Consider the following 25,802-nt stretch of genomic DNA (forward strand, 5'->3'; position numbering starts at 1 on the left):
GCATTTTGTTAGTTGCGGGCGCGTAGCTAGGCAGTGCATTCGAATGTTTCCACCTGCGTGGAGTGCAATGTCAATCCTGAGCATCTCGTAGCTGCATCTCGAGACGATCGTGGTAAATATCGCTTCGTGCAAGCGTCAGCGTAGCGTCAGTCGAGCAAAGTCGAGACAAGTCAAGCTGAGAGATGTTGCACAGTTAATTAAACGGTACGCGACGCAGACAACGCTTTTCCAAGTGTCGCACGTCACGCAGCAGAGTGGCGCAGTGGAAGCGTGCTGGGCCCATAACCCAGAGGTCCGTGGATCGAAACCACGCTCTGCTAAAATTATTCTTTTTCTTGGGTGCTTCGAGCTCGATCATTAAGCCTGGGGTGCGCTGACTCAGCGTCAACAGCAAACCCTGTAAGTTCTGAAACGACGACGACGTCGTGTGGAGAATACGAGAAACACTTCCTAAGACGCAGAGTTTCTTACGATTCTGCAGCAACTACATTTCTCGATCACAACGTTAATGTCTTTTCGGGCCACACGTGCAACTTTCGCGATATAAAAATCGCACCTCCCCGGCGGGGAATCGAACCCCGGTCTCCCGCGTGACAGGCGGCGATACTAACCACTATACTACCGAGGAATACGCAATCGGTACGCACAACTCACGCACACTTATGCTTCTCAAGTAGGTGATTCATCTCAAATCTAGCGTCCCGATGCTTTCAGAGTCAGCTGCTACGAAATAAAAGTATGCCCCAGGTGAGGCTCGAACTCACAACCCCGGCATTGCTCACGGCTACTGCCTTATAAGTACCGTGCGCTAACCAATTGCGCCACTGGGGCTACAGCAGGGTGCTTTCAGTTAGCGGTATTTGCTTTACTGCCAACCTGTTGTGGCTACAGACCCATCATACGACCGTCACCTGCGGCCATACTGCGACTTTAGCACCTGGCTACGGATGCTTCATACGATTCTTGCTTCATATGCTACACTTACAAGCATATCAACCGCTTGTCATCACCGAAAAATTGCAGAAAAACGCGCGCCTTGCCTTCTGCTACCTGTCCAACAGCGAGGGCAGATGTGTGGCAAGCTCTAAGCTATGCAGGCGCACCGTGGCCGAGCAGCTGGAGGAGAGATGCCTTCCTTGGCAGCTCCCTGCAGAGTGCGGAAGACCAGAGTGGCCGCGCCGCCGTTGTCAGTGGACGACACGCAGTTGCCGAGCCACGGAGAACACGTTGCTCTGCGATGTGTACCCGCCTCATATGACGAAAGGCGACCAGTGGCCCTGTGGCGCAACGGATAACGCGTCTGACTACGGATCAGAAGATTCCAGGTTCGAATCCTGGCAGGGTCGGCATTTTGTTAGTTGCGGGCGCGTAGCTAGGCAGTGCATTCGAATGTTTCCACCTGCGTGGAGTGCAATGTCAATCCTGAGCATCTCGTAGCTGCATCTCGAGACGATCGTGGTAAATATCGCTTCGTGCAAGCGTCAGCGTAGCGTCAGTCGAGCAAAGTCGAGACAAGTCAAGCTGAGAGATGTTGCACAGTTAATTAAACGGTACGCGACGCAGACAACGCTTTTCCAAGTGTCGCACGTCACGCAGCAGAGTGGCGCAGTGGAAGCGTGCTGGGCCCATAACCCAGAGGTCCGTGGATCGAAACCACGCTCTGCTAAAATTATTCTTTTTCTTGGGTGCTTCGAGCTCGATCATTAAGCCTGGGGTGCGCTGACTCAGCGTCAACAGCAAACCCTGTAAGTTCTGAAACGACGACGACGTCGTGTGGAGAATACGAGAAACACTTCCTAAGACGCAGAGTTTCTTACGATTCTGCAGCAACTACATTTCTCGATCACAACGTTAATGTCTTTTCGGGCCACACGTGCAACTTTCGCGATATAAAAATCGCACCTCCCCGGCGGGGAATCGAACCCCGGTCTCCCGCGTGACAGGCGGGGATACTAACCACTATACTACCGAGGAATACGCAATCGGTAAGCACAACGCACGCACACTTATGCTTCTCAAGTAGGTGATTCATCTCAAATCTAGCGTCCCGATGCTTTCAGAGTCAGCTGCTACGAAATAAAAGTATGCCCCAGGTGAGGCTCGAACTCACAACCCCGGCATTGCTCACGGCTACTGCCTTATAAGTACCGTGCGCTAACCAATTGCGCCACTGGGGCTACAGCAGGGTGCTTTCAGTTAGCGGTATTTGCTTTACTGCCAACCTGTTGTGGCTACAGACCCATCATACGACCGTCACCTGCGGCCATACTGCGACTTTAGCACCTGGCTACGGATGCTTCATACGATTCTTGCTTCATATGCTACACTTACAAGCATATCAACCGCTTGTCATCACCGAAAAATTGCAGAAAAACGCGCGCCTTGCCTTCTGCTACCTGTCCAACAGCGAGGGCAGATGTGTGGCAAGCTCTAAGCAATGCAGGCGCACCGTGGCCGAGCAGCTGGAGGAGAGATGCCTTCCTTGGCAGCTCCCTGCAGAGTGCGGAAGACCAGAGTGGCCGCGCCGCCGTTGTCAGTGGACGACACGCAGTTGCCGAGCCACGGAGAACACGTTGCTCTGCGATGTGTACCCGCCTCATATGACGAAAGGCGACCAGTGGCCCTGTGGCGCAACGGATAACGCGTCTGACTACGGATCAGAAGATTCCAGGTTCGAATCCTGGCAGGGTCGGCATTTTGTTAGTTGCGGGCGCGTAGCTAGGCAGTGCATTCGAATGTTTCCACCTGCGTGGAGTGCAATGTCAATCCTGAGCATCTCGTAGCTGCATCTCGAGACGATCGTGGTAAATATCGCTTCGTGCAAGCGTCAGCGTAGCGTCAGTCGAGCAAAGTCGAGACAAGTCAAGCTGAGAGATGTTGCACAGTTAATTAAACGGTACGCGACGCAGACAACGCTTTTCCAAGTGTCGCACGTCACGCAGCAGAGTGGCGCAGTGGAAGCGTGCTGGGCCCATAACCCAGAGGTCCGTGGATCGAAACCACGCTCTGCTAAAATTATTCTTTTTCTTGGGTGCTTCGAGCTCGATCATTAAGCCTGGGGTGCGCTGACTCAGCGTCAACAGCAAACCCTGTAAGTTCTGAAACGACGACGACGTCGTGTGGAGAATACGAGAAACACTTCCTAAGACGCAGAGTTTCTTACGATTCTGCAGCAACTACATTTCTCGATCACAACGTTAATGTCTTTTCGGGCCACACGTGCAACTTTCGCGATATAAAAACCGCACCTCCCCGGCGGGGAATCGAACCCCGGTCTCCCGCGTGACAGGCGGGGATACTAACCACTATACTACCGAGGAATACGCAATCGGTACGCACAACGCACGCACACTTATGCTTCTCAAGTAGGTGATTCATCTCAAATCTAGCGTCCCGATGCTTTCAGAGTCAGCTGCTACGAAATAAAAGTATGCCCCAGGTGAGGCTCGAACTCACAACCCCGGCATTGCTCACGGCTACTGCCTTATAAGTACCGTGCGCTAACCAATTGCGCCACTGGGGCTACAGCAGGGTGCTTTCAGTTAGCGGTATTTGCTTTACTGCCAACCTGTTGTGGCTACAGACCCATCATACGACCGTCACCTGCGGCCATACTGCGACTTTAGCACCTGGCTACGGATGCTTCATACGATTCTTGCTTCATATGCTACACTTACAAGCATATCAACCGCTTGTCATCACCGAAAAATTGCAGAAAAACGCGCGCCTTGCCTTCTGCTACCTGTCCAACAGCGAGGGCAGATGTGTGGCAAGCTCTAAGCTATGCAGGCGCACCGTGGCCGAGCAGCTGGAGGAGAGATGCCTTCCTTGGCAGCTCCCTGCAGAGTGCGGAAGACCAGAGTGGCCGCGCCGCCGTTGTCAGTGGACGACACGCAGTTGCCGAGCCACGGAGAACACGTTGCTCTGCGATGTGTACCCGCCTCATATGACGAAAGGCGACCAGTGGCCCAGTGGCGCAACGGATAACGCGTCTGACTACGGATCAGAAGATTCCAGGTTCGAATCCTGGCAGGGTCGGCATTTTGTTAGTTGCGGGCGCGTAGCTAGGCAGTGCATTCGAATGTTTCCACCTGCGTGGAGTGCAATGTCAATCCTGAGCATCTCGTAGCTGCATCTCGAGACGATCGTGGTAAATATCGCTTCGTGCAAGCGTCAGCGTAGCGTCAGTCGAGCAAAGTCGAGACAAGTCAAGCTGAGAGATGTTGCACAGTTAATTAAACGGTACGCGACGCAGACAACGCTTTTCCAAGTGTCGCACGTCACGCAGCAGAGTGGCGCAGTGGAAGCGTGCTGGGCCCATAACCCAGAGGTCCGTGGATCGAAACCACGCTCTGCTAAAATTATTCTTTTTCTTGGGTGCTTCGAGCTCGATCATTAAGCCTGGGGTGCGCTGACTCAGCGTCAACAGCAAACCCTGTAAGTTCTGAAACGACGACGACGTCGTGTGGAGAATACGAGAAACACTTCCTAAGACGCAGAGTTTCTTACGATTCTGCAGCAACTACATTTCTCGATCGCAACGTTAATGTCTTTTCGGGCCACACGTGCAACTTTCGCGATATAAAAATCGCACCTCCCCGGCGGGGAATCGAACCCCGGTCTCCCGCGTGACAGGCGGGGATACTAACCACTATACTACCGAGGAATACGCAATCGGTACGCACAACGCACGCACACTTATGCTTCTCAAGTAGGTGATTCATCTCAAATCTAGCGTCCCGATGCTTTCAGAGTCAGCTGCTACGAAATAAAAGTATGCCCCAGGTGAGGCTCGAACTCACAACCGCGGCATTGCTCACGGCTACTGCCTTATAAGTACCGTGCGCTAACCAATTGCGCCACTGGGGCTACAGCAGGGTGCTTTCAGTTAGCGGTATTTGCTTTGCTGCCAACCTGTTGTGGCTACAGACCCATCATACGACCGTCACCTGCGGCCATACTGCGACTTTAGCACCTGGCTACGGATGCTTCATACGATTCTTGCTTCATATGCTACACTTACAAGCATATCAACCGCTTGTCATCACCGAAAAATTGCAGAAAAACGCGCGCCTTGCCTTCTGCTACCTGTCCAACAGCGAGGGCAGATGTGTGGCAAGCTCTAAGCTATGCAGGCGCACCGTGGCCGAGCAGCTGGAGGAGAGATGCCTTCCTTGGCAGCTCCCTGCAGAGTGCGGAAGACCAGAGTGGCCGCGCCGCCGTTGTCAGTGGACGACACGCAGTTGCCGAGCCACGGAGAACACGTTGCTCTGCGATGTGTACCTGCCTCATATGACGAAAGGCGACCAGTGGCCCTGTGGCGCAACGGATAACGCGTCTGACTACGGATCAGAAGATTCCAGGTTCGAATCCTGGCAGGGTCGGCATTTTGTTAGTTGCGGGCGCGTAGCTAGGCAGTGCATTCGAATGTTTCCACCTGCGTGGAGTGCAATGTCAATCCTGAGCATCTCGCAGCTGCATCTCGAGACGATCGTGGTAAATATCGCTTCGTGCAAGCGTCAGCGTAGCGTCAGTCGAGCAAAGTCGAGACAAGCCAAGCTGAGAGATGTTGCACAGTTAATTAAACGATACGCGACACAGACAACACTTTTCCAAGTGTCGCACGTCACGCAGCAGAGTGGCGCTGTGGAAGCGTGCTGGGCCCATAACCCAGAGGTCCGTGGATCGAAACCACGCTCTGCTAAAATTATTCTTTTTCTTGGGTGCTTCGAGCTCGATCATTAAGCCTGGGGTGCGCTGACTCAGCGTCAACAGCAAACCCTGTAAGTTCTGAAACGACGACGACGTCGTGTGGAGAATACGAGATACACTTCCTAAGACGCAGAGTTTCTTACGATTCTGCAGCAACTACATTTCTCGATCGCAACGTTAATGTCTTTTCGGGCCACACGTGCAACTTTCGCGATATAAAAATCGCACCTCCCCGGCGGGGAATCGAACGCCGGTCTTCCGCGTGACAGGCGGGGATACTAACCACTATACTACCGAGGAATACGCAATCGGTACGCACAACGCACGCACACTTATGCTTCTCAAGTAAGTGATTCATCTCAAATCTAGCGTCCCGATGCTTTCAGAGTCAGCTGCTACGAAATAAAAGTATGCCCCAGGTGAGGCTCGAACTCACAACCGCGGCATTGCTCACGGCTACTGCCTTATAAGTACCGTGCGCTAACCAATTGCGCCACTGGGGCTACAGCAGGGTGCTTTCAGTTAGCGGTATTTGCTTTGCTGCCAACCTGTTGTGGCTACAGACCCATCATACGACCGTCACCTGCGGCCATACTGCGACTTTAGCACCTGGCTACGGATGCTTCATACGATTCTTGCTTCATATGCTACACTTACAAGCATATCAACCGCTTGTCATCACCGAAAAATTGCAGAAAAACGCGCGCCTTGCCTTCTGCTACCTGTCCAACAGCGAGGGCAGATGTGTGGCAAGCTCTAAGCTATGCAGGCGCACCGTGGCCGAGCAGCTGGAGGAGAGATGCCTTCCTTGGCAGCTCCCTGCAGAGTGCGGAAGACCAGAGTGGCCGCGCCGCCGTTGTCAGTGGACGACACGCAGTTGCCGAGCCACGGAGAACACGTTGCTCTGCGATGTGTACCTGCCTCATATGACGAAAGGCGACCAGTGGCCCTGTGGCGCAACGGATAACGCGTCTGACTACGGATCAGAAGATTCCAGGTTCGAATCCTGGCAGGGTCGGCATTTTGTTAGTTGCGGGCGCGTAGCTAGGCAGTGCATTCGAATGTTTCCACCTGCGTGGAGTGCAATGTCAATCCTGAGCATCTCGCAGCTGCATCTCGAGACGATCGTGGTAAATATCGCTTCGTGCAAGCGTCAGCGTAGCGTCAGTCGAGCAAAGTCGAGACAAGCCAAGCTGAGAGATGTTGCACAGTTAATTAAACGATACGCGACACAGACAACGCTTTTCCAAGTGTCGCACGTCACGCAGCAGAGTGGCGCAGTGGAAGCGTGCTGCTCCCATAACCCAGAGGTCCGTGGATCGAAACCACGCTCTGCTAAAATTATTCTTTTTCTTGGGTGCTTCGAGCTCGATCATTAAGCCTGGGGTGCGCTGACTCAGCGTCAACAGCAAACCCTGTAAGTTCTGAAACGACGACGACGTCGTGTGGAGAATACGAGAAACACTTCCTAAGACGCAGAGTTTCTTACGATTCTGCAGCAACTACATTTCTCGATCACAACGTTAATGTCTTTTCGGGCCACACGTGCAACTTTCGCGATATAAAAATCGCACCTCCCCGGCGGGGAATCGAACCTCGGTCTCCCGCGTGACAGGCGGGGATACTAACCACTATACTACCGAGGAATACGCAATCGGTACGCACAACGCACGCACACTTATGCTTCTCAAGTAGGTGATTCATCTCAAATCTAGCGTCCCGATGCTTTCAGAGTCAGCTGCTACGAAATAAAAGTATGCCCCAGGTGAGGCTCGAACTCACAACCCCGGCATTGCTCACGGCTACTGCCTTATAAGTACCGTGCGCTAACCAATTGCGCCACTGGGGCTACAGCAGGGTGCTTTCAGTTAGCGGTATTTGCTTTACTGCCAACCTGTTGTGGCTACAGACCCATCATACGACCGTCACCTGCGGCCATACTGCGACTTTAGCACCTGGCTACGGATGCTTCATACGATTCTTGCTTCATATGCTACACTTACAAGCATATCAACCGCTTGTCATCACCGAAAAATTGCAGAAAAACGCGCGCCTTGCCTTCTGCTACCTGTCCAACAGCGAGGGCAGATGTGTGGCAAGCTCTAAGCAATGCAGGCGCACCGTGGCCGAGCAGCTGGAGGAGAGATGCCTTCCTTGGCAGCTCCCTGCAGAGTGCGGAAGACCAGAGTGGCCGCGCCGCCGTTGTCAGTGGACGACACGCAGTTGCCGAGCCACGGAGAACACGTTGCTCTGCGATGTGTACCCGCCTCATATGACGAAAGGCGACCAGTGGCCCTGTGGCGCAACGGATAACGCGTCTGACTACGGATCAGAAGATTCCAGGTTCGAATCCTGGCAGGGTCGGCATTTTGTTAGTTGCGGGCGCGTAGCTAGGCAGTGCATTCGAATGTTTCCACCTGCGTGGAGTGCAATGTCAATCCTGAGCATCTCGTAGCTGCATCTCGAGACGATCGTGGTAAATATCGCTTCGTGCAAGCGTCAGCGTAGCGTCAGTCGAGCAAAGTCGAGACAAGTCAAGCTGAGAGATGTTGCACAGTTAATTAAACGGTACGCGACGCAGACAACGCTTTTCCAAGTGTCGCACGTCACGCATCAGAGTGGCGCAGTGGAAGAGTGCTGGGCCCATAACCCAGAGGTCCGTGGATCGAAACCACGCTCTGCTAAAATTATTCTTTTTCTTGGGTGCTTCGAGCTCGATCATTAAGCCTGGGGTGCGCTGACTCAGCGTCAACAGCAAACCCTGTAAGTTCTGAAACGACGACGACGTCGTGTGGAGAATACGAGAAACACTTCCTAAGACGCAGAGTTTCTTACGATTCTGCAGCAACTACATTTCTCGATCACAACGTTAATGTCTTTTCGGGCCACACGTGCAACTTTCGCGATATAAAAATCGCACCTCCCCGGCGGGGAATCGAACCCCGGTCCCCCGCGTGACAGGCGGGGATACTAACCACTATACTACCGAGGAATACGCAACCGGTACGCACAACGCACGCACACTTATGCTTCTCAAGTAGGTGATTCATCTCAAATCTAGCGTCCCGATGCTTTCAGAGTCAGCTGCTACGAAATAAAAGTATGCCCCAGGTGAGGCTCGAACTCACAACCCCGGCAATGCTCACGGCTACTGCCTTATAAGTACCGTGCGCTAACCAATTACGCCACTGGGGCTACAGCAGGGTGCTTTCAGTTAGCGGTATTTGCTTTACTGCCAACCTGTTGTGGCTACAGACCCATCATACGACCGTCACCTGCGGCCATACTGCGACTTTAGCACCTGGCTACGGATGCTTCATACGATTCTTGCTTCATATGCTACACTTACAAGCATATCAACCGCTTGTCATCACCGAAAAATTGCAGAAAAACGCGCGCCATGCCTTCTGCTACCTGTCCAACAGCGAGGGCAGATGTGTGGCAAGCTCTAAGCAATGCAGGCGCACCGTGGCCGAGCAGCTGGAGGAGAGATGCCTTCCTTGGCAGCTCCCTGCAGAGTGCGGAAGACCAGAGTGGCCGCGCCGCCGTTGTCAGTGGACGACACGCAGTTGCCGAGCCACGGAGAACACGTTGCTCTGCGATGTGTACCCGCCTCATATGACGAAAGGCGACCAGTGGCCCTGTGGCGCAACGGATAACGCGTCTGACTACGGATCAGAAGATTCCAGGTTCGAATCCTGGCAGGGTCGGCATTTTGTTAGTTGCGGGCGCGTAGCTAGGCAGTGCATTCGAATGTTTCCACCTGCGTGGAGTGCAATGTCAATCCTGAGCATCTCGTAGCTGCATCTCGAGACGATCGTGGTAAATATCGCTTCGTGCAAGCGTCAGCGTAGCGTCAGTCGAGCAAAGTCGAGACAAGTCAAGCTGAGAGATGTTGCACAGTTAATTAAACGGTACGCGACGCAGACAACGCTTTTCCAAGTGTCGCACGTCACGCAGCAGAGTGGCGCAGTGGAATCGTGCTGGGCCCATAACCCAGAGGTCCGTGGATCGAAACCACGCTCTGCTAAAATTATTCTTTTTCTTGGGTGCTTCGAGCTCGATCATTAAGCCTGGGGTGCGCTGACTCAGCGTCAACAGCAAACCCTGTAAGTTCTGAAACGACGACGACGTCGTGTGGAGAATACGAGAAACACTTCCTAAGACGCAGAGTTTCTTACGATTCTGCAGCAACTACATTTCTCGATCACAACGTTAATGTCTTTTCGGGCCACACGTGCAACTTTCGCGATATAAAAATCGCACCTCCCCGGCGGGGAATCGAACCCCGGTCTCCCGCGTGACAGGCGGGGATACTAACCACTATACTACCGAGGAATACGCAATCGGTACGCACAACGCACGCACACTTATGCTTCTCAAGTAGGTGATTCATCTCAAATCTAGCGTCCCGATGCTTTCAGAGTCAGCTGCTACGAAATAAAAGTATGCCCCAGGTGAGGCTCGAACTCACAACCCCGGCAATGCTCACGGCTACTGCCTTATAAGTACCGTGCGCTAACCAATTGCGCCACTGGGGCTACAGCAGGGTGCTTTCAGTTAGCGGTATTTGCTTTACTGCCAACCTGTTGTGGCTACAGACCCATCATACGACCGTCACCTGCGGCCATACTGCGACTTTAGCACCTGGCTACGGATGCTTCATACGATTCTTGCTTCATATGCTACACTTACAAGCATATCAACCGCTTGTCATCACCGAAAAATTGCAGAAAAACGCGCGCCTTGCCTTCTGCTACCTGTCCAACAGCGAGGGCAGATGTGTGGCAAGCTCTAAGCTATGCAGGCGCACCGTGGCCGAGCAGCTGGAGGAGAGATGCCTTCCTTGGCAGCTCCCTGCAGAGTGCAGAAGACCAGAGTGGCCGCGCCGCCGTTGTCAGTGGACGACACGCAGTTGCCGAGCCACGGAGAACACGTTGCTCTGCGATGTGTACCCGCCTCATATGACGAAAGGCGACCAGTGGCCCTGTGGCGCAACGGATAACGCGTCTGACTACGGATCAGAAGATTCCAGGTTCGAATCCTGGCAGGGTCGGCATTTTGTTAGTTGCGGGCGCGTAGCTAGGCAGTGCATTCGAATGTTTCCACCTGCGTGGAGTGCAATGTCAATCCTGAGCATCTCGTAGCTGCATCTCGAGACGATCGTGGTAAATATCGCTTCGTGCAAGCGTCAGCGTAGCGTCAGTCGAGCAAAGTCGAGACAAGTCAAGCTGAGAGATGTTGCACAGTTAATTAAACGGTACGCGACGCAGACAACGCTTTTCCAAGTGTCGCACGTAACGCAGCAGAGTGGCGCAGTGGAAGCGTGCTGGGCCCATAACCCAGAGGTCCGTGGATCGAAACCACGCTCTGCTAAAATTATTCTTTTTCTTGGGTGCTTCGAGCTCGATCATTAAGCCTGGGGTGCGCTGACTCAGCGTCAACAGCAAACCCTGTAAGTTCTGAAACGACGACGACGTCGTGTGGAGAATACGAGAAACACTTCCTAAGACGCAGAGTTTCTTACGATTCTGCAGCAACTACATTTCTCGATCACAACGTTAATGTCTTTTCGGGCCACACGTGCAACTTTCGCGATATCAAAATCGCACCTCCCCGGCGGGGAATCGAACCCCGGTCTCCCACGTGACAGGCGGGGATACTAACCACTATACTACCGAGGAATACGCAATCGGTACGCACAACGCACGCACACTTATGCTTCTCAAGTAGGTGATTCATCTCAAATCTAGCGTCCCGATGCTTTCAGAGTCAGCTGCTACGAAATAAAAGTATGCCCCAGGTGAGGCTCGAACTCACAACCCCGGCATTGCTCACGGCTACTGCCTTATAAGTACCGTGCGCTAACCAATTGCGCCACTGGGGCTACAGCAGGGTGCTTTCAGTTAGCGGTATTTGCTTTGCTGCCAACCTGTTGTGGCTACAGACCCATCATACGACCGTCACCTGCGGCCATACTGCGACTTTAGCACCTGGCTACGGATGCTTCATACGATTCTTGCTTCATATGCTACACTTACAAGCATATCAACCGCTTGTCATCACCGAAAAATTGCAGAAAAACGCGCGCCTTGCCTTCTGCTACCTGTCCAACAGCGAGGGCAGATGTGTGGCAAGCTCTAAGCTATGCAGGCGCACCGTGGCCGAGCAGCTGGAGGAGAGATGCCTTCCTTGGCAGCTCCCTGCAGAGTGCGGAAGACCAGAGTGGCCGCGCCGCCGTTGTCAGTGGACGACACGCAGTTGCCGAGCCACGGAGAACACGTTGCTCTGCGATGTGTACCCGCCTCATATGACGAAAGGCGACCAGTGGCCCTGTGGCGCAACGGATAACGCGTCTGACTACGGATCAGAAGATTCCAGGTTCGAATCCTGGCAGGGTCGGCATTTTGTTAGTTGCGGGCGCGTAGCTAGGCAGTGCATTCGAATGTTTCCACCTGCGTGGAGTGCAATGTCAATCCTGAGCATCTCGCAGCTGCATCTCGAGACGATCGTGGTAAATATCGCTTCGTGCAAGCGTCAGCGTAGCGTCAGTCGAGCAAAGTCGAGACAAGTCAAGCTGAGAGATGTTGCACAGTTAATTAAACGGTACGCGACGCAGACAACGCTTTTCCAAGTGTCGCACGTCACGCAGCAGAGTGGCGCAGTGGAAGCGTGCTGGGCCCATAACCCAGAGGTCCGTGGATCGAAACCACGCTCTGCTAAAATTATTCTTTTTCTTGGGTGCTTCGAGCTCGATCATTAAGCCTGGGGTGCGCTGACTCAGCGTCAACAGCAAACCCTGTAAGTTCTGAAACGACGACGACGTCGTGTGGAGAATACGAGAAACACTTCCTAAGACGCAGAGTTTCTTACGATTCTGCAGCAACTACATTTCTCGATCACAACGTTAATGTCTTTTCGGGCCACACGTGCAACTTTCGCGATATCAAAATCGCACCTCCCCGGCGGGGAATCGAACCCCGGTCTCCCGCGTGACAGGCGGGGATACTAACCACTATACTACCGAGGAATACGCAATCGGTACGCACAACGCACGCACACTTATGCTTCTCAAGTAGGTGATTCATCTCAAATCTAGCGTCCCGATGCTTTCAGAGTCAGCTGCTACGAAATAAAAGTATGCCCCAGGTGAGGCTCGAACTCACAACCCCGGCATTGCTCACGGCTACTGCCTTATAAGTACCGTGCGCTAACCAATTGCGCCACTGGGGCTACAGCAGGGTGCTTTCAGTTAGCGGTATTTGCTTTACTGCCAACCTGTTGTGGCTACAGACCCATCATACGACCGTCACCTGCGGCCATACTGCGACTTTAGCACCTGGCTACGGATGCTTCATACGATTCTTGCTTCATATGCTACACTTACAAGCATATCAACCGCTTGTCATCACCGAAAAATTGCAGAAAAACGCGCGCCTTGCCTTCTGCTACCTGTCCAACAGCGAGGGCAGATGTGTGGCAAGCTCTAAGCTATGCAGGCGCACCGTGGCCGAGCAGCTGGAGGAGAGATGCCTTCCTTGGCAGCTCCCTGCCGAGTGCGGAAGACCAGAGTGGCCGCGCCGCCGTTGTCAGTGGACGACACGCAGTTGCCGAGCCACGGAGAACACGTTGCTCTGCGATGTGTACCCGCCTCATATGACGAAAGGCGACCAGTGGCCCTGTGGCGCAACGGATAACGCGTCTGACTACGGATCAGAAGATTCCAGGTTCGAATCCTGGCAGGGTCGGCATTTTGTTAGTTGCGGGCGCGTAGCTAGGCAGTGCATTCGAATGTTTCCACCTGCGTGGAGTGCAATGTCAATCCTGAGCATCTCGCAGCTGCATCTCGAGACGATCGTGGTAAATATCGCTTCGTGCAAGCGTCAGCGTAGCGTCAGTCGAGCAAAGTCGAGACAAGCCAAGCTGAGAGATGTTGCACAGTTAATTAAACGATACGCGACACAGACAACGCTTTTCCAAGTGTCGCACGTCACGCAGCAGAGTGGCGCAGTGGAAGCGTGCTGGGCCCATAACCCAGAGGTCCGTGGATCGAAACCACGCTCTGCTAAAATTATTCTTTTTCTTGGGTGCTTCGAGCTCGATCATTAAGCCTGGGGTGCGCTGACTCAGCGTCAACAGCAAACCCTGTAAGTTCTGAAACGACGACGACGTCGTGTGGAGAATACGAGAAACACTTCCTAAGACGCAGAGTTTCTTACGATTCTGCAGCAACTACATTTCTCGATCACAACGTTAATGTCTTTTCGGGCCACACGTGCAACTTTCGCGATATAAAAATCGCACCTCCCCGGCGGGGAATCGAACCCCGGTCTCCCGCGTGACAGGCGGGGATACTAACCACTATACTACCGAGGAATACGCAATCGGTACGCACAACGCACGCACACTTATGCTTCTCAAGTAGGTGATTCATCTCAAATCTAGCGTCCCGATGCTTTCAGAGTCAGCTGCTACGAAATAAAAGTATGCCCCAGGTGAGGCTCGAACTCACAACCCCGGCATTGCTCACGGCTACTGCCTTATAAGTACCGTGCGCTAACCAATTGCGCCACTGGGGCTACAGCAGGGTGCTTTCAGTTAGCGGTATTTGCTTTACTGCCAACCTGTTGTGGCTACAGACCCATCATACGACCGTCACCTGCGGCCATACTGCGACTTTAGCACCTGGCTACGGATGCTTCATACGATTCTTGCTTCATATGCTACACTTACAAGCATATCAACCGCTTGTCATCACCGAAAAATTGCAGAAAAACGCGCGCCTTGCCTTCTGCTACCTGTCCAACAGCGAGGGCAGATGTGTGGCAAGCTCTAAGCTATGCAGGCGCACCGTGGCCGAGCAGCTGGAGGAGAGATGCCTTCCTTGGCAGCTCCCTGCAGAGTGCGGAAGACCAGAGTGGCCGCGCCGCCGTTGTCAGTGGACGACACGCAGTTGCCGAGCCACGGAGAACACGTTGCTCTGCGATGTGTACCCGCCTCATATGACGAAAGGCGACCAGTGGCCCTGTGGCGCAACGGATAACGCGTCTGACTACGGATCAGAAGATTCCAGGTTCGAATCCTGGCAGGGTCGGCATTTTGTTAGTTGCGGGCGCGTAGCTAGGCAGTGCATTCGAATGTTTCCACCTGCGTGGAGTGCAATGTCAATCCTGAGCATCTCGTAGCTGCATCTCGAGACGATCGTGGTAAATATCGCTTCGTGCAAGCGTCAGCGTAGCGTCAGTCGAGCAAAGTCGAGACAAGTCAAGCTGAGAGATGTTGCACAGTTAATTAAACGGTACGCGACGCAGACAACGCTTTTCCAAGTGTCGCACGTCACGCAGCAGAGTGGCGCAGTGGAAGCGTGCTGGGCCCATAACCCAGAGGTCCGTGGATCGAAACCACGCTCTGCTAAAATTATTCTTTTTCTTGGGTGCTTCGAGCTCGATCATTAAGCCTGGGGTGCGCTGACTCAGCGTCAACAGCAAACCCTGTAAGTTCTGAAACGACGACGACGTCGTGTGGAGAATACGAGAAACACTTCCTAAGACGCAGAGTTTCTTACGATTCTGCAGCAACTACATTTCTCGATCACAACGTTAATGTCTTTTCGGGCCACACGTGCAACTTTCGCGATATCAAAATCGCACCTCCCCGGCGGGGAATCGAACCCCGGTCTCCCGCGTGACAGGCGGGGATACTAACCACTATACTACCGAGGAATACGCAATCGGTACGCACAACGCACGCACACTTATGCTTCTCAAGTAGGTGATTCATCTCAAATCTAGCGTCCCGATGCTTTCAGAGTCAGCTGCTACGAAATAAAAGTATGCCCCAGGTGAGGCTCGAACTCACAACCCCGGCATTGCTCACGGCTACTGCCTTATAAGTACCGTGCGCTAACCAATTGCGCCACTGGGGCTACAGCAGGGTGCTTTCAGTTAGCGGTATTTGCTTTACTGCCAACCTGTTGTGGCTACAGACCCATCATACGACCGTCACCTGCGGCCATACTGCGACTTTAGCACCTGGCTACGGATGCTTCATACGATTCTTGCTTCATATGCTACACTTACAAGCATATCAACCGCTTGTCATCACCGAAAAATTGCAGAAAAACGCGCGCCTTGCCTTCTGCTACCTGTCCAACAGCGAGGGCAGATGTGTGGCAAGCTCTAAGCTATGCAGGCGCACCGTGGCCGAGCAGCTGGAGGAGAGATGCCTTCCTTGGCAGCTCCCTGCCGAGTGCGGAAGACCAGAGTGGCCGCGCCGCCGTTGTCAGTGGACGACACGCAGTTGCCGAGCCACGGAGAACACGTTGCTCTGCGATGTGTACCCGCCTCATATGACGAAAGGCGACCAGTGGCCCTGTGGCGCAACGGATAACGCGTCTGACTACGGATCAGAAGATTCCAGGTTCGAATCCTGGCAGGGTCGGCATTTTGTTAGTTGCGGGCGCGTAGCTAGGCAGTGCATTCGAATGTTTCCACCTGCGTGGAGTGCAATGTCAATCCTGAGCATCTCGCAGCTGCATCTCGAGACGATCGTGGTAAATATCGCTTCGTGCAAGCGTCAGCGTAGCGTCAGTCGAGCAAAGTCGAGACAAGCCAAGCTGAGAGATGTTGCACAGTTAATTAAACGATACGCGACACAGACAACGCTTTTCCAAGTGTCGCACGTCACGCAGCAGAGTGGCGCAGTGGAAGCGTGCTGGGCCCATAACCCAGAGGTCCGTGGATCGAAACCACGCTCTGCTAAAATTATTCTTTTTCTTGGGTGCTTCGAGCTCGATCATTAAGCCTGGGGTGCGCTGACTCAGCGTCAACAGCAAACCCTGTAAGTTCTGAAACGACGACGACGTCGTGTGGAGAATACGAGAAACACTTCCTAAGACGCAGAGTTTCTTACGATTCTGCAGCAACTACATTTCTCGATCACAACGTTAATGTCTTTTCGGGCCACACGTGCAACTTTCGCGATATAAAAATCGCACCTCCCCGGCGGGGAATCGAACCCCGGTCTCCCGCGTGACAGGCGGGGATACTAACCACTATACTACCGAGGAATACGCAATCGGTACGCACAACGCACGCACACTTATGCTTCTCAAGTAGGTGATTAATCTCAAATCTAGCGTCCCGATGCTTTCAGAGTCAGCTGCTACGAAATAAAAGTATGCCCCAGGTGAGGCTCGAACTCACAACCCCGGCATTGCTCACGGCTACTGCCTTATAAGTACCGTGCGCTAACCAATTGCGCCACTGGGGCTACAGCAGGGTGCTTTCAGTTAGCGGTATTTGCTTTACTGCCAACCTGTTGTGGCTACAGACCCATCATACGACCGTCACCTGCGGCCATACTGCGACTTTAGCACCTGGCTACGGATGCTTCATACGATTCTTGCTTCATATGCTACACTTACAAGCATATCAACCGCTTGTCATCACCGAAAAATTGCAGAAAAACGCGCGCCTTGCCTTCTGCTACCTGTCCAACAGCGAGGGCAGATGTGTGGCAAGCTCTAAGCTATGCAGGCGCACCGTGGCCGAGCAGCTGGAGGAGAGATGCCTTCCTTGGCAGCTCCCTGCCGAGTGCGGAAGACCAGAGTGGCCGCGCCGCCGTTGTCAGTGGACGACACGCAGTTGCCGAGCCACGGAGAACACGTTGCTCTGCGATGTGTACCCGCCTCATATGACGAAAGGCGACCAGTGGCCCTGTGGCGCAACGGATAACGCGTCTGACTACGGATCAGAAGATTCCAGGTTCGAATCCTGGCAGGGTCGGCATTTTGTTAGTTGCGGGCGCGTAGCTAGGCAGTGCATTCGAATGTTTCCACCTGCGTGGAGTGCAATGTCAATCCTGAGCATCTCGCAGCTGCATCTCGAGACGATCGTGGTAAATATCGCTTCGTGCAAGCGTCAGCGTAGCGTCAGTCGAGCAAAGTCGAGACAAGCCAAGCTGAGAGATGTTGCACAGTTAATTAAACGATACGCGACACAGACAACGCTTTTCCAAGTGTCGCACGTCACGCAGCAGAGTGGCGCAGTGGAAGCGTGCTGGGCCCATAACCCAGAGGTCCGTGGATCGAAACCACGCTCTGCTAAAATTATTCTTTTTCTTGGGTGCTTCGAGCTCGATCATTAAGCCTGGGGTGCGCTGACTCAGCGTCAACAGCAAACCCTGTAAGTTCTGAAACGACGACGACGTCGTGTGGAGAATACGAGAAACACTTCCTAAGACGCAGAGTTTCTTACGATTCTGCAGCAACTACATTTCTCGATCACAACGTTAATGTCTTTTCGGGCCACACGTGCAACTTTCGCGATATAAAAATCGCACCTCCCCGGCGGGGAATCGAACCCCGGTCTCCCGCGTGACAGGCGGGGATACTAACCACTATACTACCGAGGAATACGCAATCGGTACGCACAACGCACGCACACTTATGCTTCTCAAGTAGGTGATTCATCTCAAATCTAGCGTCCCGATGCTTTCAGAGTCAGCTGCTACGAAATAAAAGTATGCCCCAGGTGAGGCTCGAACTCACAACCCCGGCATTGCTCACGGCTACTGCCTTATAAGTACCGTGCGCTAACCAATTGCGCCACTGGGGCTACAGCAGGGTGCTTTCAGTTAGCGGTATTTGCTTTACTGCCAACCTGTTGTGGCTACAGACCCATCATACGACCGTCACCTGCGGCCATACTGCGACTTTAGCACCTGGCTACGGATGCTTCATACGATTCTTGCTTCATATGCTACACTTACAAGCATATCAACCGCTTGTCATCACCGAAAAATTGCAGAAAAACGCGCGCCTTGCCTTCTGCTACCTGTCCAACAGCGAGGGCAGATGTGTGGCAAGCTCTAAGCTATGCAGGCGCACCGTGGCCGAGCAGCTGGAGGAGAGATGCCTTCCTTGGCAGCTCCCTGCAGAGTGCGGAAGACCAGAGTGGCCGCGCCGCCGTTGTCAGTGGACGACACGCAGTTGCCGAGCCACGGAGAACACGTTGCTCTGCGATGTGTACCCGCCTCATATGACGAAAGGCGACCAGTGGCCCTGTGGCGCAACGGATAACGCGTCTGACTACGGATCAGAAGATTCCAGGTTCGAATCCTGGCAGGGTCGGCATTTTGTTAGTTGCGGGCGCGTAGCTAGGCAGTGCATTCGAATGTTTCCACCTGCGTGGAGTGCAATGTCAATCCTGAGCATCTCGTAGCTGCATCTCGAGACGATCGTGGTAAATATCGCTTCGTGCAAGCGTCAGCGTAGCGTCAGTCGAGCAAAGTCGAGACAAGTCAAGCTGAGAGATGTTGCACAGTTAATTAAACGGTACGCGACGCAGACAACGCTTTTCCAAGTGTCGCACGTCACGCAGCAGAGTGGCGCAGTGGAAGCGTGCTGGGCCCATAACCCAGAGGTCCGTGGATCGAAACCACGCTCTGCTAAAATTATTCTTTTTCTTGGGTGCTTCGAGCTCGATCATTAAGCCTGGGGTGCGCTGACTCAGCGTCAACAGCAAACCCTGTAAGTTCTGAAACGACGACGACGTCGTGTGGAGAATACGAGAAACACTTCCTAAGACGCAGAGTTTCTTACGATTCTGCAGCAACTACATTTCTCGATCACAACGTTAATGTCTTTTCGGGCCACACGTGCAACTTTCGCGATATAAAAATCGCACCTCCCCGGCGGGGAATCGAACCCCGGTCTCCCGCGTGACAGGCGGGGATACTAACCACTATACTACCGAGGAATACGCAATCGGTACGCACAACGCACGCACACTTATGCTTCTCAAGTAGGTGATTCATCTCAAATCTAGCGTCCCGATGCTTTCAGAGTCAGCTGCTACGAAATAAAAGTATGCCCCAGGTGAGGCTCGAACTCACAACCCCGGCATTGCTCACGGCTACTGCCTTATAAGTACCGTGCGCTAACCAATTGCGCCACTGGGGCTACAGCAGGGTGCTTTCAGTTAGCGGTATTTGCTTTACTGCCAACCTGTTGTGGCTACAGACCCATCATACGACCGTCACCTGCGGCCATACTGCGACTTTAGCACCTGGCTACGGATGCTTCATACGATTCTTGCTTCATATGCTACACTTACAAGCATATCAACCGCTTGTCATCACCGAAAAATTGCAGAAAAACGCGCGCCTTGCCTTCTGCTACCTGTCCAACAGCGAGGGCAGATGTGTGGCAAGCTCTAAGCTATGCAGGCGCACCGTGGCCGAGCAGCTGGAGGAGAGATGCCTTCCTTGGCAGCTCCCTGCAGAGTGCGGAAGACCAGAGTGGCCGCGCCGCCGTTGTCAGTGGACGACACGCAGTTGCCGAGCCACGGAGAACACGTTGCTCTGCGATGTGTACCCGCCTCATATGACGAAAGGCGACCAGTGGCCCTGTGGCGCAACGGATAACGCGTCTGACTACGGATCAGAAGATTCCAGGTTCGAATCCTGGCAGGGTCGGCATTTTGTTAGTTGCGGGCGCGTAGCTAGGCAGTGCATTCGAATGTTTCCACCTGCGTGGAGTGCAATGTCAATCCTGAGCATCTCGTAGCTGCATCTCGAGACGATCGTGGTAAATATCGCTTCGTGCAAGCGTCAGCGTAGCGTCAGTCGAGCAAAGTCGAGACAAGTCAAGCTGAGAGATGTTGCACAGTTAATTAAACGGTACGCGACGCAGACAACGCTTTTCCAAGTGTCGCACGTCACGCAGCAGAGTGGCGCAGTGGAAGCGTGCTGGGCCCATAACCCAGAGGTCCGTGGATCGAAACCACGCTCTGCTAAAATTATTCTTTTTCTTGGGTGCTTCGAGCTCGATCATTAAGCCTGGGGTGCGCTGACTCAGCGTCAACAGCAAACCCTGTAAGTTCTGAAACGACGACGACGTCGTGTGGAGAATACGAGAAACACTTCCTAAGACGCAGAGTTTCTTACGATTCTGCAGCAACTACATTTCTCGATCACAACGTTAATGTCTTTTCGGGCCACACGTGCAACTTTCGCGATATAAAAATCGCACCTCCCCGGCGGGGAATCGAACCCCGGTCTCCCGCGTGACAGGCGGGGATACTAACCAATATACTACCGAGGAATACGCAATCGGTACGCACAACGCACGCACACTTATGCTTCTCAAGTAGGTGATTCATCTCAAATCTAGCGTCCCGATGCTTTCAGAGTCAGCTGCTACGAAATAAAAGTATGCCCCAGGTGAGGCTCGAACTCACAACCCCGGCATTGCTCACGGCTACTGCCTTATAAGTACCGTGCGCTAACCAATTGCGCCACTGGGGCTACAGCAGGGTGCTTTCAGTTAGCGGTATTTGCTTTGCTGCCAACCTGTTGTGGCTACAGACCCATCATACGACCGTCACCTGCGGCCATACTGCGACTTTAGCACCTGGCTACGGATGCTTCATACGATTCTTGCTTCATATGCTACACTTACAAGCATATCAACCGCTTGTCATCACCGAAAAATTGCAGAAAAACGCGCGCCTTGCCTTCTGCTACCTGTCCAACAGCGAGGGCAGATGTGTGGCAAGCTCTAAGCTATGCAGGCGCACCGTGGCCGAGCAGCTGGAGGAGAGATGCCTTCCTTGGCAGCTCCCTGCAGAGTGCGGAAGACCAGAGTGGCCGCGCCGCCGTTGTCAGTGGACGACACGCAGTTGCCGAGCCACGGAGAACACGTTGCTCTGCGATGTGTACCCGCCTCATATGACGAAAGGCGACCAGTGGCCCTGTGGCGCAGCGGATAACGCGTCTGACTACGGATCAGAAGATTCCAGGTTCGAATCCTGGCAGGGTCGGCATTTTGTTAGTTGCGGGCGCGTAGCTAGGCAGTGCATTCGAATGTTTCCACCTGCGTGGAGTGCAATGTCAATCCTGAGCATCTCGTAGCTGCATCTCGAGACGATCGTGGTAAATATCGCTTCGTGCAAGCGTCAGCGTAGCGTCAGTCGAGCAAAGTCGAGACAAGTCAAGCTGAGAGATGTTGCACAGTTAATTAAACGGTACGCGACGCAGACAACGCTTTTCCAAGTGTCGCACGTCACGCAGCAGAGTGGCGCAGTGGAAGCGTGCTGGGCCCATAACACAGAGGTCCGTGGATCGGAACCACGCTCTGCTAAAATTATTCTTTTTCTTGGGTGCTTCGAGCTCGATCATTAAGCCTGGGGTGCGCTGACTCAGCGTCAACAGCAAACCCTGTAAGTTCTGAAACGACGACGACGTCGTGTGGAGAATACGAGAAACACTTCCTAAGACGCAGAGTTTCTTACGATTCTGCAGCAACTACATTTCTCGATCACAACGTTAATGTCTTTTCGGGCCACACGTGCAACTTTCGCGATATAAAAATCGCACCTCCCCGGCGGGGAATCGAACCCCGGTCTCCCGCGTGACAGGCGGGGATACTAACCAATATACTACCGAGGAATACGCAATCGGTACGCACAACGCACGCACACTTATGCTTCTCAAGTAGGTGATTCATCTCAAATCTAGCGTCCCGATGCTTTCAGAGTCAGCTGCTACGAAATAAAAGTATGCCCCAGGTGAGGCTCGAACTCACAACCCCGGCATTGCTCACGGCTACTGCCTTATAAGTACCGTGCGCTAACCAATTGCGCCACTGGGGCTACAGCAGGGTGCTTTCAGTTAGCGGTATTTGCTTTGCTGCCAACCTGTTGTGGCTACAGACCCATCATACGACCGTCACCTGCGGCCATACTGCGACTTTAGCACCTGGCTACGGATGCTTCATACGATTCTTGCTTCATATGCTACACTTACAAGCATATCAACCGCTTGTCATCACCGAAAAATTGCAGAAAAACGCGCGCCTTGCCTTCTGCTACCTGTCCAACAGCGAGGGCAGATGTGTGGCAAGCTCTAAGCTATGCAGGCGCACCGTGGCCGAGCAGCTGGAGGAGAGATGCCTTCCTTGGCAGCTCCCTGCAGAGTGCGGAAGACCAGAGTGGCCGCGCCGCCGTTGTCAGTGGACGACACGCAGTTGCCGAGCCACGGAGAACACGTTGCTCTGCGATGTGTACCCGCCTCATATGACGAAAGGCGACCAGTGGCCCTGTGGCGCAGCGGATAACGCGTCTGACTACGGATCAGAAGATTCCAGGTTCGAATCCTGGCAGGGTCGGCATTTTGTTAGTTGCGGGCGCGTAGCTAGGCAGTGCATTCGAATGTTTCCACCTGCGTGGAGTGCAATGTCAATCCTGAGCATCTCGTAGCTGCATCTCGAGACGATCGTGGTAAATATCGCTTCGTGCAAGCGTCAGCGTAGCGTCAGTCGAGCAAAGTCGAGACAAGTCAAGCTGAGAGATGTTGCACAGTTAATTAAACGGTACGCGACGCAGACAACGCTTTTCCAAGTGTCGCACGTCACGCAGCAGAGTGGCGCAGTGGAAGCGTGCTGGGCCCATAACACAGAGGTCCGTGGATCGGAACCACGCTCTGCTAAAATTATTCTTTTTCTTGGGTGCTTCGAGCTCGATCATTAAGCCTGGGGTGCGCTGACTCAGCGTCAACAGCAAACCCTGTAAGTTCTGAAACGACGACGACGTCGTGTGGAGAATACGAGAAACACTTCCTAAGACGCAGAGTTTCTTACGATTCTGCAGCAACTACATTTCTCGATCACAACGTTAATGTCTTTTCGGGCCACACGTGCAACTTTCGCGATATAAAAATCGCACCTCCCCGGCGGGGAATCGAACCCCGGTCTCCCGCGTGACAGGCGGGGATACTAACCACTATACTACCGAGGAATACGCAATCGGTACGCACAACGCACGCACACTTATGCTTCTCAAGTAGGTGATTCATCTCAAATCTAGCGTCCCGATGCTTTCAGAGTCAGCTGCTACGAAATAAAAGTATGCCCCAGGTGAGGCTCGAACTCACAACCCCGGCATTGCTCACGGCTACTGCCTTATAAGTACCGTGCGCTAACCAATTGCGCCACTGGGGCTACAGCAGGGTGCTTTCAGTTAGCGGTATTTGCTTTGCTGCCAACCTGTTGTGGCTACAGACCCATCATACGACCGTCACCTGCGGCCATACTGCGACTTTAGCACCTGGCTACGGATGCTTCATACGATTCTTGCTTCATATGCTACACTTACAAGCATATCAACCGCTTGTCATCACCGAAAAATTGCAGAAAAACGCGCGCCTTGCCTTCTGCTACCTGTCCAACAGCGAGGGCAGATGTGTGGCAAGCTCTAAGCTATGCAGGCGCACCGTGGCCGAGCAGCTGGAGGAGAGATGCCTTCCTTGGCAGCTCCCTGCAGAGTGCGGAAGACCAGAGTGGCCGCGCCGCCATTGTCAGTGGACGACACGCAGTTGCCGAGCCACGGAGAACACGTTGCTCTGCGATGTGTACCCGCCTCATATGACGAAAGGCGACCAGTGGCCCTGTGGCGCAACGGATAACGCGTCTGACTACGGATCAGAAGATTCCAGGTTCGAATCCTGGCAGGGTCGGCATTTTGTTAGTTGCGGGCGCGTAGCTAGGCAGTGCATTCGAATGTTTCCACCTGCGTGGAGTGCAATGTCAATCCTGAGCATCTCGCAGCTGCATCTCGAGACGATCGTGGTAAATATCGCTTCGTGCAAGCGTCAGCGTAGCGTCAGTCGAGCAAAGTCGAGACAAGTCAAGCTGAGAGATGTTGCACAGTTAATTAAACGGTACGCGACGCAGACAACGCTTTTCCAAGTGTCGCACGTCACGCAGCAGAGTGGCGCAGTGGAAGCGTGCTGGGCCCATAACCCAGAGGTCCGTGGATCGAAACCACGCTCTGCTAAAATTATTCTTTTTCTTGGGTGCTTCGAGCTCGATCATTAAGCCTGGGGTGCGCTGACTCAGCGTCAACAGCAAACCCTGTAAGTTCTGAAACGACGACGACGTCGTGTGGAGAATACGAGAAACACTTCCTAAGACGCAGAGTTTCTTACGATTCTGCAGCAACTACATTTCTCGATCACAACGTTAATGTCTTTTCGGGCCACACGTGCAACTTTCGCGATATCAAAATCGCACCTCCCCGGCGGGGAATCGAACCCCGGTCTCCCGCGTGACAGGCGGGGATACTAACCACTATACTACCGAGGAATACGCAATCGGTACGCACAACGCACGCACACTTATGCTTCTCAAGTAGGTGATTCATCTCAAATCTAGCGTCCCGATGCTTTCAGAGTCAGCTGCTACGAAATAAAAGTATGCCCCAGGTGAGGCTCGAACTCACAACCCCGGCATTGCTCACGGCTACTGCCTTATAAGTACCGTGCGCTAACCAATTGCGCCACTGGGGCTACAGCAGGGTGCTTTCAGTTAGCGGTATTTGCTTTGCTGCCAACCTGTTGTGGCTACAGACCCATCATACGACCGTCACCTGCGGCCATACTGCGACTTTAGCACCTGGCTACGGATGCTTCATACGATTCTTGCTTCATATGCTACACTTACAAGCATATCAACCGCTTGTCATCACCGAAAAATTGCAGAAAAACGCGCGCCTTGCCTTCTGCTACCTGTCCAACAGCGAGGGCAGATGTGTGGCAAGCTCTAAGCTATGCAGGCGCACCGTGGCCGAGCAGCTGGAGGAGAGATGCCTTCCTTGGCAGCTCCCTGCAGAGTGCGGAAGACCAGAGTGGCCGCGCCGCCGTTGTCAGTGGACGACACGCAGTTGCCGAGCCACGGAGAACACGTTGCTCTGCGATGTGTACCCGCCTCATATGACGAAAGGCGACCAGTGGCCCTGTGGCGCAACGGATAACGCGTCTGACTACGGATCAGAAGATTCCAGGTTCGAATCCTGGCAGGGTCGGCATTTTGTTAGTTGCGGGCGCGTAGCTAGGCAGTGCATTCGAATGTTTCCACCTGCGTGGAGTGCAATGTCAATCCTGAGCATCTCGTAGCTGCATCTCGAGACGATCGTGGTAAATATCGCTTCGTGCAAGCGTCAGCGTAGCGTCAGTCGAGCAAAGTCGAGACAAGTCAAGCTGAGAGATGTTGCACAGTTAATTAAACGGTACGCAACGCAGACAACGCTTTT

General features: G+C 53.4%; 69 non-coding genes across 69 annotated transcripts; 32 read left to right on the plus strand and 37 right to left on the minus strand.

Moving 5' to 3' along the window:
- The first annotated feature begins 248 nt into the window (after positions 1–248).
- Trnam-cau (transfer RNA methionine (anticodon CAU)) lies at positions 249–320 on the plus strand. The gene has a single exon. It is a non-coding gene; the product is annotated as a tRNA-Met (tRNA).
- Positions 321–556: 236 nt separating this feature from the next.
- Trnad-guc (transfer RNA aspartic acid (anticodon GUC)) lies at positions 557–628 on the minus strand. Its single transcript has one exon. It is a non-coding gene; the product is annotated as a tRNA-Asp (tRNA).
- Positions 629–739: 111 nt separating this feature from the next.
- Trnai-uau (transfer RNA isoleucine (anticodon UAU)) lies at positions 740–831 on the minus strand. The gene is given in 2 exon segments: positions 740–775; positions 794–831. It is a non-coding gene; the product is annotated as a tRNA-Ile (tRNA).
- Positions 832–1,273: 442 nt separating this feature from the next.
- On the plus strand, positions 1,274–1,346 carry Trnar-acg (transfer RNA arginine (anticodon ACG)). Its single transcript has one exon. It is a non-coding gene; the product is annotated as a tRNA-Arg (tRNA).
- A 248-nt stretch (positions 1,347–1,594) lies between these two features.
- Positions 1,595–1,666, plus strand: Trnam-cau (transfer RNA methionine (anticodon CAU)). The gene has a single exon. It is a non-coding gene; the product is annotated as a tRNA-Met (tRNA).
- A 236-nt stretch (positions 1,667–1,902) lies between these two features.
- On the minus strand, positions 1,903–1,974 carry Trnad-guc (transfer RNA aspartic acid (anticodon GUC)). Its single transcript has one exon. It is a non-coding gene; the product is annotated as a tRNA-Asp (tRNA).
- Positions 1,975–2,085: 111 nt separating this feature from the next.
- On the minus strand, positions 2,086–2,177 carry Trnai-uau (transfer RNA isoleucine (anticodon UAU)). The gene is given in 2 exon segments: positions 2,086–2,121; positions 2,140–2,177. It is a non-coding gene; the product is annotated as a tRNA-Ile (tRNA).
- Positions 2,178–2,619: 442 nt separating this feature from the next.
- On the plus strand, positions 2,620–2,692 carry Trnar-acg (transfer RNA arginine (anticodon ACG)). The gene has a single exon. It is a non-coding gene; the product is annotated as a tRNA-Arg (tRNA).
- A 248-nt stretch (positions 2,693–2,940) lies between these two features.
- Trnam-cau (transfer RNA methionine (anticodon CAU)) lies at positions 2,941–3,012 on the plus strand. The gene has a single exon. It is a non-coding gene; the product is annotated as a tRNA-Met (tRNA).
- A 236-nt stretch (positions 3,013–3,248) lies between these two features.
- On the minus strand, positions 3,249–3,320 carry Trnad-guc (transfer RNA aspartic acid (anticodon GUC)). Its single transcript has one exon. It is a non-coding gene; the product is annotated as a tRNA-Asp (tRNA).
- Positions 3,321–3,431: 111 nt separating this feature from the next.
- Trnai-uau (transfer RNA isoleucine (anticodon UAU)) lies at positions 3,432–3,523 on the minus strand. The gene is given in 2 exon segments: positions 3,432–3,467; positions 3,486–3,523. It is a non-coding gene; the product is annotated as a tRNA-Ile (tRNA).
- A 442-nt stretch (positions 3,524–3,965) lies between these two features.
- Trnar-acg (transfer RNA arginine (anticodon ACG)) lies at positions 3,966–4,038 on the plus strand. Its single transcript has one exon. It is a non-coding gene; the product is annotated as a tRNA-Arg (tRNA).
- Positions 4,039–4,286: 248 nt separating this feature from the next.
- Positions 4,287–4,358, plus strand: Trnam-cau (transfer RNA methionine (anticodon CAU)). Its single transcript has one exon. It is a non-coding gene; the product is annotated as a tRNA-Met (tRNA).
- A 236-nt stretch (positions 4,359–4,594) lies between these two features.
- Positions 4,595–4,666, minus strand: Trnad-guc (transfer RNA aspartic acid (anticodon GUC)). Its single transcript has one exon. It is a non-coding gene; the product is annotated as a tRNA-Asp (tRNA).
- Positions 4,667–4,777: 111 nt separating this feature from the next.
- On the minus strand, positions 4,778–4,869 carry Trnai-uau (transfer RNA isoleucine (anticodon UAU)). The gene is given in 2 exon segments: positions 4,778–4,813; positions 4,832–4,869. It is a non-coding gene; the product is annotated as a tRNA-Ile (tRNA).
- A 442-nt stretch (positions 4,870–5,311) lies between these two features.
- Positions 5,312–5,384, plus strand: Trnar-acg (transfer RNA arginine (anticodon ACG)). Its single transcript has one exon. It is a non-coding gene; the product is annotated as a tRNA-Arg (tRNA).
- Positions 5,385–6,123: 739 nt separating this feature from the next.
- Trnai-uau (transfer RNA isoleucine (anticodon UAU)) lies at positions 6,124–6,215 on the minus strand. Its single transcript is given in 2 exon segments — positions 6,124–6,159; positions 6,178–6,215. It is a non-coding gene; the product is annotated as a tRNA-Ile (tRNA).
- Positions 6,216–6,657: 442 nt separating this feature from the next.
- Positions 6,658–6,730, plus strand: Trnar-acg (transfer RNA arginine (anticodon ACG)). The gene has a single exon. It is a non-coding gene; the product is annotated as a tRNA-Arg (tRNA).
- Positions 6,731–7,286: 556 nt separating this feature from the next.
- Positions 7,287–7,358, minus strand: Trnad-guc (transfer RNA aspartic acid (anticodon GUC)). Its single transcript has one exon. It is a non-coding gene; the product is annotated as a tRNA-Asp (tRNA).
- A 111-nt stretch (positions 7,359–7,469) lies between these two features.
- Trnai-uau (transfer RNA isoleucine (anticodon UAU)) lies at positions 7,470–7,561 on the minus strand. Its single transcript is given in 2 exon segments — positions 7,470–7,505; positions 7,524–7,561. It is a non-coding gene; the product is annotated as a tRNA-Ile (tRNA).
- Positions 7,562–8,003: 442 nt separating this feature from the next.
- Trnar-acg (transfer RNA arginine (anticodon ACG)) lies at positions 8,004–8,076 on the plus strand. Its single transcript has one exon. It is a non-coding gene; the product is annotated as a tRNA-Arg (tRNA).
- A 556-nt stretch (positions 8,077–8,632) lies between these two features.
- Positions 8,633–8,704, minus strand: Trnad-guc (transfer RNA aspartic acid (anticodon GUC)). The gene has a single exon. It is a non-coding gene; the product is annotated as a tRNA-Asp (tRNA).
- Positions 8,705–8,815: 111 nt separating this feature from the next.
- Trnai-uau (transfer RNA isoleucine (anticodon UAU)) lies at positions 8,816–8,907 on the minus strand. Its single transcript is given in 2 exon segments — positions 8,816–8,851; positions 8,870–8,907. It is a non-coding gene; the product is annotated as a tRNA-Ile (tRNA).
- Positions 8,908–9,349: 442 nt separating this feature from the next.
- Trnar-acg (transfer RNA arginine (anticodon ACG)) lies at positions 9,350–9,422 on the plus strand. The gene has a single exon. It is a non-coding gene; the product is annotated as a tRNA-Arg (tRNA).
- Positions 9,423–9,978: 556 nt separating this feature from the next.
- On the minus strand, positions 9,979–10,050 carry Trnad-guc (transfer RNA aspartic acid (anticodon GUC)). Its single transcript has one exon. It is a non-coding gene; the product is annotated as a tRNA-Asp (tRNA).
- Positions 10,051–10,161: 111 nt separating this feature from the next.
- Positions 10,162–10,253, minus strand: Trnai-uau (transfer RNA isoleucine (anticodon UAU)). Its single transcript is given in 2 exon segments — positions 10,162–10,197; positions 10,216–10,253. It is a non-coding gene; the product is annotated as a tRNA-Ile (tRNA).
- A 442-nt stretch (positions 10,254–10,695) lies between these two features.
- On the plus strand, positions 10,696–10,768 carry Trnar-acg (transfer RNA arginine (anticodon ACG)). Its single transcript has one exon. It is a non-coding gene; the product is annotated as a tRNA-Arg (tRNA).
- Positions 10,769–11,016: 248 nt separating this feature from the next.
- Trnam-cau (transfer RNA methionine (anticodon CAU)) lies at positions 11,017–11,088 on the plus strand. Its single transcript has one exon. It is a non-coding gene; the product is annotated as a tRNA-Met (tRNA).
- Positions 11,089–11,324: 236 nt separating this feature from the next.
- Positions 11,325–11,396, minus strand: Trnad-guc (transfer RNA aspartic acid (anticodon GUC)). The gene has a single exon. It is a non-coding gene; the product is annotated as a tRNA-Asp (tRNA).
- A 111-nt stretch (positions 11,397–11,507) lies between these two features.
- Positions 11,508–11,599, minus strand: Trnai-uau (transfer RNA isoleucine (anticodon UAU)). Its single transcript is given in 2 exon segments — positions 11,508–11,543; positions 11,562–11,599. It is a non-coding gene; the product is annotated as a tRNA-Ile (tRNA).
- A 442-nt stretch (positions 11,600–12,041) lies between these two features.
- Trnar-acg (transfer RNA arginine (anticodon ACG)) lies at positions 12,042–12,114 on the plus strand. Its single transcript has one exon. It is a non-coding gene; the product is annotated as a tRNA-Arg (tRNA).
- Positions 12,115–12,362: 248 nt separating this feature from the next.
- Trnam-cau (transfer RNA methionine (anticodon CAU)) lies at positions 12,363–12,434 on the plus strand. Its single transcript has one exon. It is a non-coding gene; the product is annotated as a tRNA-Met (tRNA).
- Positions 12,435–12,670: 236 nt separating this feature from the next.
- Positions 12,671–12,742, minus strand: Trnad-guc (transfer RNA aspartic acid (anticodon GUC)). The gene has a single exon. It is a non-coding gene; the product is annotated as a tRNA-Asp (tRNA).
- Positions 12,743–12,853: 111 nt separating this feature from the next.
- On the minus strand, positions 12,854–12,945 carry Trnai-uau (transfer RNA isoleucine (anticodon UAU)). Its single transcript is given in 2 exon segments — positions 12,854–12,889; positions 12,908–12,945. It is a non-coding gene; the product is annotated as a tRNA-Ile (tRNA).
- Positions 12,946–13,387: 442 nt separating this feature from the next.
- Trnar-acg (transfer RNA arginine (anticodon ACG)) lies at positions 13,388–13,460 on the plus strand. Its single transcript has one exon. It is a non-coding gene; the product is annotated as a tRNA-Arg (tRNA).
- A 248-nt stretch (positions 13,461–13,708) lies between these two features.
- Trnam-cau (transfer RNA methionine (anticodon CAU)) lies at positions 13,709–13,780 on the plus strand. The gene has a single exon. It is a non-coding gene; the product is annotated as a tRNA-Met (tRNA).
- A 236-nt stretch (positions 13,781–14,016) lies between these two features.
- Positions 14,017–14,088, minus strand: Trnad-guc (transfer RNA aspartic acid (anticodon GUC)). Its single transcript has one exon. It is a non-coding gene; the product is annotated as a tRNA-Asp (tRNA).
- Positions 14,089–14,199: 111 nt separating this feature from the next.
- On the minus strand, positions 14,200–14,291 carry Trnai-uau (transfer RNA isoleucine (anticodon UAU)). Its single transcript is given in 2 exon segments — positions 14,200–14,235; positions 14,254–14,291. It is a non-coding gene; the product is annotated as a tRNA-Ile (tRNA).
- Positions 14,292–14,733: 442 nt separating this feature from the next.
- Positions 14,734–14,806, plus strand: Trnar-acg (transfer RNA arginine (anticodon ACG)). Its single transcript has one exon. It is a non-coding gene; the product is annotated as a tRNA-Arg (tRNA).
- A 248-nt stretch (positions 14,807–15,054) lies between these two features.
- On the plus strand, positions 15,055–15,126 carry Trnam-cau (transfer RNA methionine (anticodon CAU)). The gene has a single exon. It is a non-coding gene; the product is annotated as a tRNA-Met (tRNA).
- Positions 15,127–15,362: 236 nt separating this feature from the next.
- Trnad-guc (transfer RNA aspartic acid (anticodon GUC)) lies at positions 15,363–15,434 on the minus strand. Its single transcript has one exon. It is a non-coding gene; the product is annotated as a tRNA-Asp (tRNA).
- Positions 15,435–15,545: 111 nt separating this feature from the next.
- On the minus strand, positions 15,546–15,637 carry Trnai-uau (transfer RNA isoleucine (anticodon UAU)). Its single transcript is given in 2 exon segments — positions 15,546–15,581; positions 15,600–15,637. It is a non-coding gene; the product is annotated as a tRNA-Ile (tRNA).
- A 442-nt stretch (positions 15,638–16,079) lies between these two features.
- Trnar-acg (transfer RNA arginine (anticodon ACG)) lies at positions 16,080–16,152 on the plus strand. Its single transcript has one exon. It is a non-coding gene; the product is annotated as a tRNA-Arg (tRNA).
- A 248-nt stretch (positions 16,153–16,400) lies between these two features.
- Trnam-cau (transfer RNA methionine (anticodon CAU)) lies at positions 16,401–16,472 on the plus strand. The gene has a single exon. It is a non-coding gene; the product is annotated as a tRNA-Met (tRNA).
- Positions 16,473–16,708: 236 nt separating this feature from the next.
- On the minus strand, positions 16,709–16,780 carry Trnad-guc (transfer RNA aspartic acid (anticodon GUC)). Its single transcript has one exon. It is a non-coding gene; the product is annotated as a tRNA-Asp (tRNA).
- A 111-nt stretch (positions 16,781–16,891) lies between these two features.
- Trnai-uau (transfer RNA isoleucine (anticodon UAU)) lies at positions 16,892–16,983 on the minus strand. Its single transcript is given in 2 exon segments — positions 16,892–16,927; positions 16,946–16,983. It is a non-coding gene; the product is annotated as a tRNA-Ile (tRNA).
- Positions 16,984–17,425: 442 nt separating this feature from the next.
- Trnar-acg (transfer RNA arginine (anticodon ACG)) lies at positions 17,426–17,498 on the plus strand. Its single transcript has one exon. It is a non-coding gene; the product is annotated as a tRNA-Arg (tRNA).
- Positions 17,499–17,746: 248 nt separating this feature from the next.
- Trnam-cau (transfer RNA methionine (anticodon CAU)) lies at positions 17,747–17,818 on the plus strand. The gene has a single exon. It is a non-coding gene; the product is annotated as a tRNA-Met (tRNA).
- A 236-nt stretch (positions 17,819–18,054) lies between these two features.
- On the minus strand, positions 18,055–18,126 carry Trnad-guc (transfer RNA aspartic acid (anticodon GUC)). The gene has a single exon. It is a non-coding gene; the product is annotated as a tRNA-Asp (tRNA).
- Positions 18,127–18,237: 111 nt separating this feature from the next.
- Positions 18,238–18,329, minus strand: Trnai-uau (transfer RNA isoleucine (anticodon UAU)). Its single transcript is given in 2 exon segments — positions 18,238–18,273; positions 18,292–18,329. It is a non-coding gene; the product is annotated as a tRNA-Ile (tRNA).
- A 442-nt stretch (positions 18,330–18,771) lies between these two features.
- Positions 18,772–18,844, plus strand: Trnar-acg (transfer RNA arginine (anticodon ACG)). Its single transcript has one exon. It is a non-coding gene; the product is annotated as a tRNA-Arg (tRNA).
- A 248-nt stretch (positions 18,845–19,092) lies between these two features.
- On the plus strand, positions 19,093–19,164 carry Trnam-cau (transfer RNA methionine (anticodon CAU)). The gene has a single exon. It is a non-coding gene; the product is annotated as a tRNA-Met (tRNA).
- A 236-nt stretch (positions 19,165–19,400) lies between these two features.
- Trnad-guc (transfer RNA aspartic acid (anticodon GUC)) lies at positions 19,401–19,472 on the minus strand. Its single transcript has one exon. It is a non-coding gene; the product is annotated as a tRNA-Asp (tRNA).
- Positions 19,473–19,583: 111 nt separating this feature from the next.
- Trnai-uau (transfer RNA isoleucine (anticodon UAU)) lies at positions 19,584–19,675 on the minus strand. The gene is given in 2 exon segments: positions 19,584–19,619; positions 19,638–19,675. It is a non-coding gene; the product is annotated as a tRNA-Ile (tRNA).
- Positions 19,676–20,117: 442 nt separating this feature from the next.
- Trnar-acg (transfer RNA arginine (anticodon ACG)) lies at positions 20,118–20,190 on the plus strand. The gene has a single exon. It is a non-coding gene; the product is annotated as a tRNA-Arg (tRNA).
- Positions 20,191–20,438: 248 nt separating this feature from the next.
- On the plus strand, positions 20,439–20,510 carry Trnam-cau (transfer RNA methionine (anticodon CAU)). The gene has a single exon. It is a non-coding gene; the product is annotated as a tRNA-Met (tRNA).
- A 236-nt stretch (positions 20,511–20,746) lies between these two features.
- Trnad-guc (transfer RNA aspartic acid (anticodon GUC)) lies at positions 20,747–20,818 on the minus strand. Its single transcript has one exon. It is a non-coding gene; the product is annotated as a tRNA-Asp (tRNA).
- A 111-nt stretch (positions 20,819–20,929) lies between these two features.
- Trnai-uau (transfer RNA isoleucine (anticodon UAU)) lies at positions 20,930–21,021 on the minus strand. The gene is given in 2 exon segments: positions 20,930–20,965; positions 20,984–21,021. It is a non-coding gene; the product is annotated as a tRNA-Ile (tRNA).
- Positions 21,022–21,463: 442 nt separating this feature from the next.
- Trnar-acg (transfer RNA arginine (anticodon ACG)) lies at positions 21,464–21,536 on the plus strand. Its single transcript has one exon. It is a non-coding gene; the product is annotated as a tRNA-Arg (tRNA).
- A 556-nt stretch (positions 21,537–22,092) lies between these two features.
- Positions 22,093–22,164, minus strand: Trnad-guc (transfer RNA aspartic acid (anticodon GUC)). Its single transcript has one exon. It is a non-coding gene; the product is annotated as a tRNA-Asp (tRNA).
- Positions 22,165–22,275: 111 nt separating this feature from the next.
- Positions 22,276–22,367, minus strand: Trnai-uau (transfer RNA isoleucine (anticodon UAU)). The gene is given in 2 exon segments: positions 22,276–22,311; positions 22,330–22,367. It is a non-coding gene; the product is annotated as a tRNA-Ile (tRNA).
- Positions 22,368–22,809: 442 nt separating this feature from the next.
- On the plus strand, positions 22,810–22,882 carry Trnar-acg (transfer RNA arginine (anticodon ACG)). The gene has a single exon. It is a non-coding gene; the product is annotated as a tRNA-Arg (tRNA).
- A 556-nt stretch (positions 22,883–23,438) lies between these two features.
- Trnad-guc (transfer RNA aspartic acid (anticodon GUC)) lies at positions 23,439–23,510 on the minus strand. The gene has a single exon. It is a non-coding gene; the product is annotated as a tRNA-Asp (tRNA).
- A 111-nt stretch (positions 23,511–23,621) lies between these two features.
- Trnai-uau (transfer RNA isoleucine (anticodon UAU)) lies at positions 23,622–23,713 on the minus strand. Its single transcript is given in 2 exon segments — positions 23,622–23,657; positions 23,676–23,713. It is a non-coding gene; the product is annotated as a tRNA-Ile (tRNA).
- A 442-nt stretch (positions 23,714–24,155) lies between these two features.
- Trnar-acg (transfer RNA arginine (anticodon ACG)) lies at positions 24,156–24,228 on the plus strand. Its single transcript has one exon. It is a non-coding gene; the product is annotated as a tRNA-Arg (tRNA).
- Positions 24,229–24,476: 248 nt separating this feature from the next.
- Positions 24,477–24,548, plus strand: Trnam-cau (transfer RNA methionine (anticodon CAU)). Its single transcript has one exon. It is a non-coding gene; the product is annotated as a tRNA-Met (tRNA).
- Positions 24,549–24,784: 236 nt separating this feature from the next.
- Trnad-guc (transfer RNA aspartic acid (anticodon GUC)) lies at positions 24,785–24,856 on the minus strand. The gene has a single exon. It is a non-coding gene; the product is annotated as a tRNA-Asp (tRNA).
- Positions 24,857–24,967: 111 nt separating this feature from the next.
- Positions 24,968–25,059, minus strand: Trnai-uau (transfer RNA isoleucine (anticodon UAU)). The gene is given in 2 exon segments: positions 24,968–25,003; positions 25,022–25,059. It is a non-coding gene; the product is annotated as a tRNA-Ile (tRNA).
- Positions 25,060–25,501: 442 nt separating this feature from the next.
- Positions 25,502–25,574, plus strand: Trnar-acg (transfer RNA arginine (anticodon ACG)). Its single transcript has one exon. It is a non-coding gene; the product is annotated as a tRNA-Arg (tRNA).
- Positions 25,575–25,802: the final 228 nt, after the last annotated feature.

Source organism: Schistocerca cancellata, chromosome 9 (genome assembly GCF_023864275.1).
Source record: "Schistocerca cancellata isolate TAMUIC-IGC-003103 chromosome 9, iqSchCanc2.1, whole genome shotgun sequence".
Lineage (NCBI taxonomy): Eukaryota > Metazoa > Arthropoda > Insecta > Orthoptera > Acrididae > Schistocerca > Schistocerca cancellata.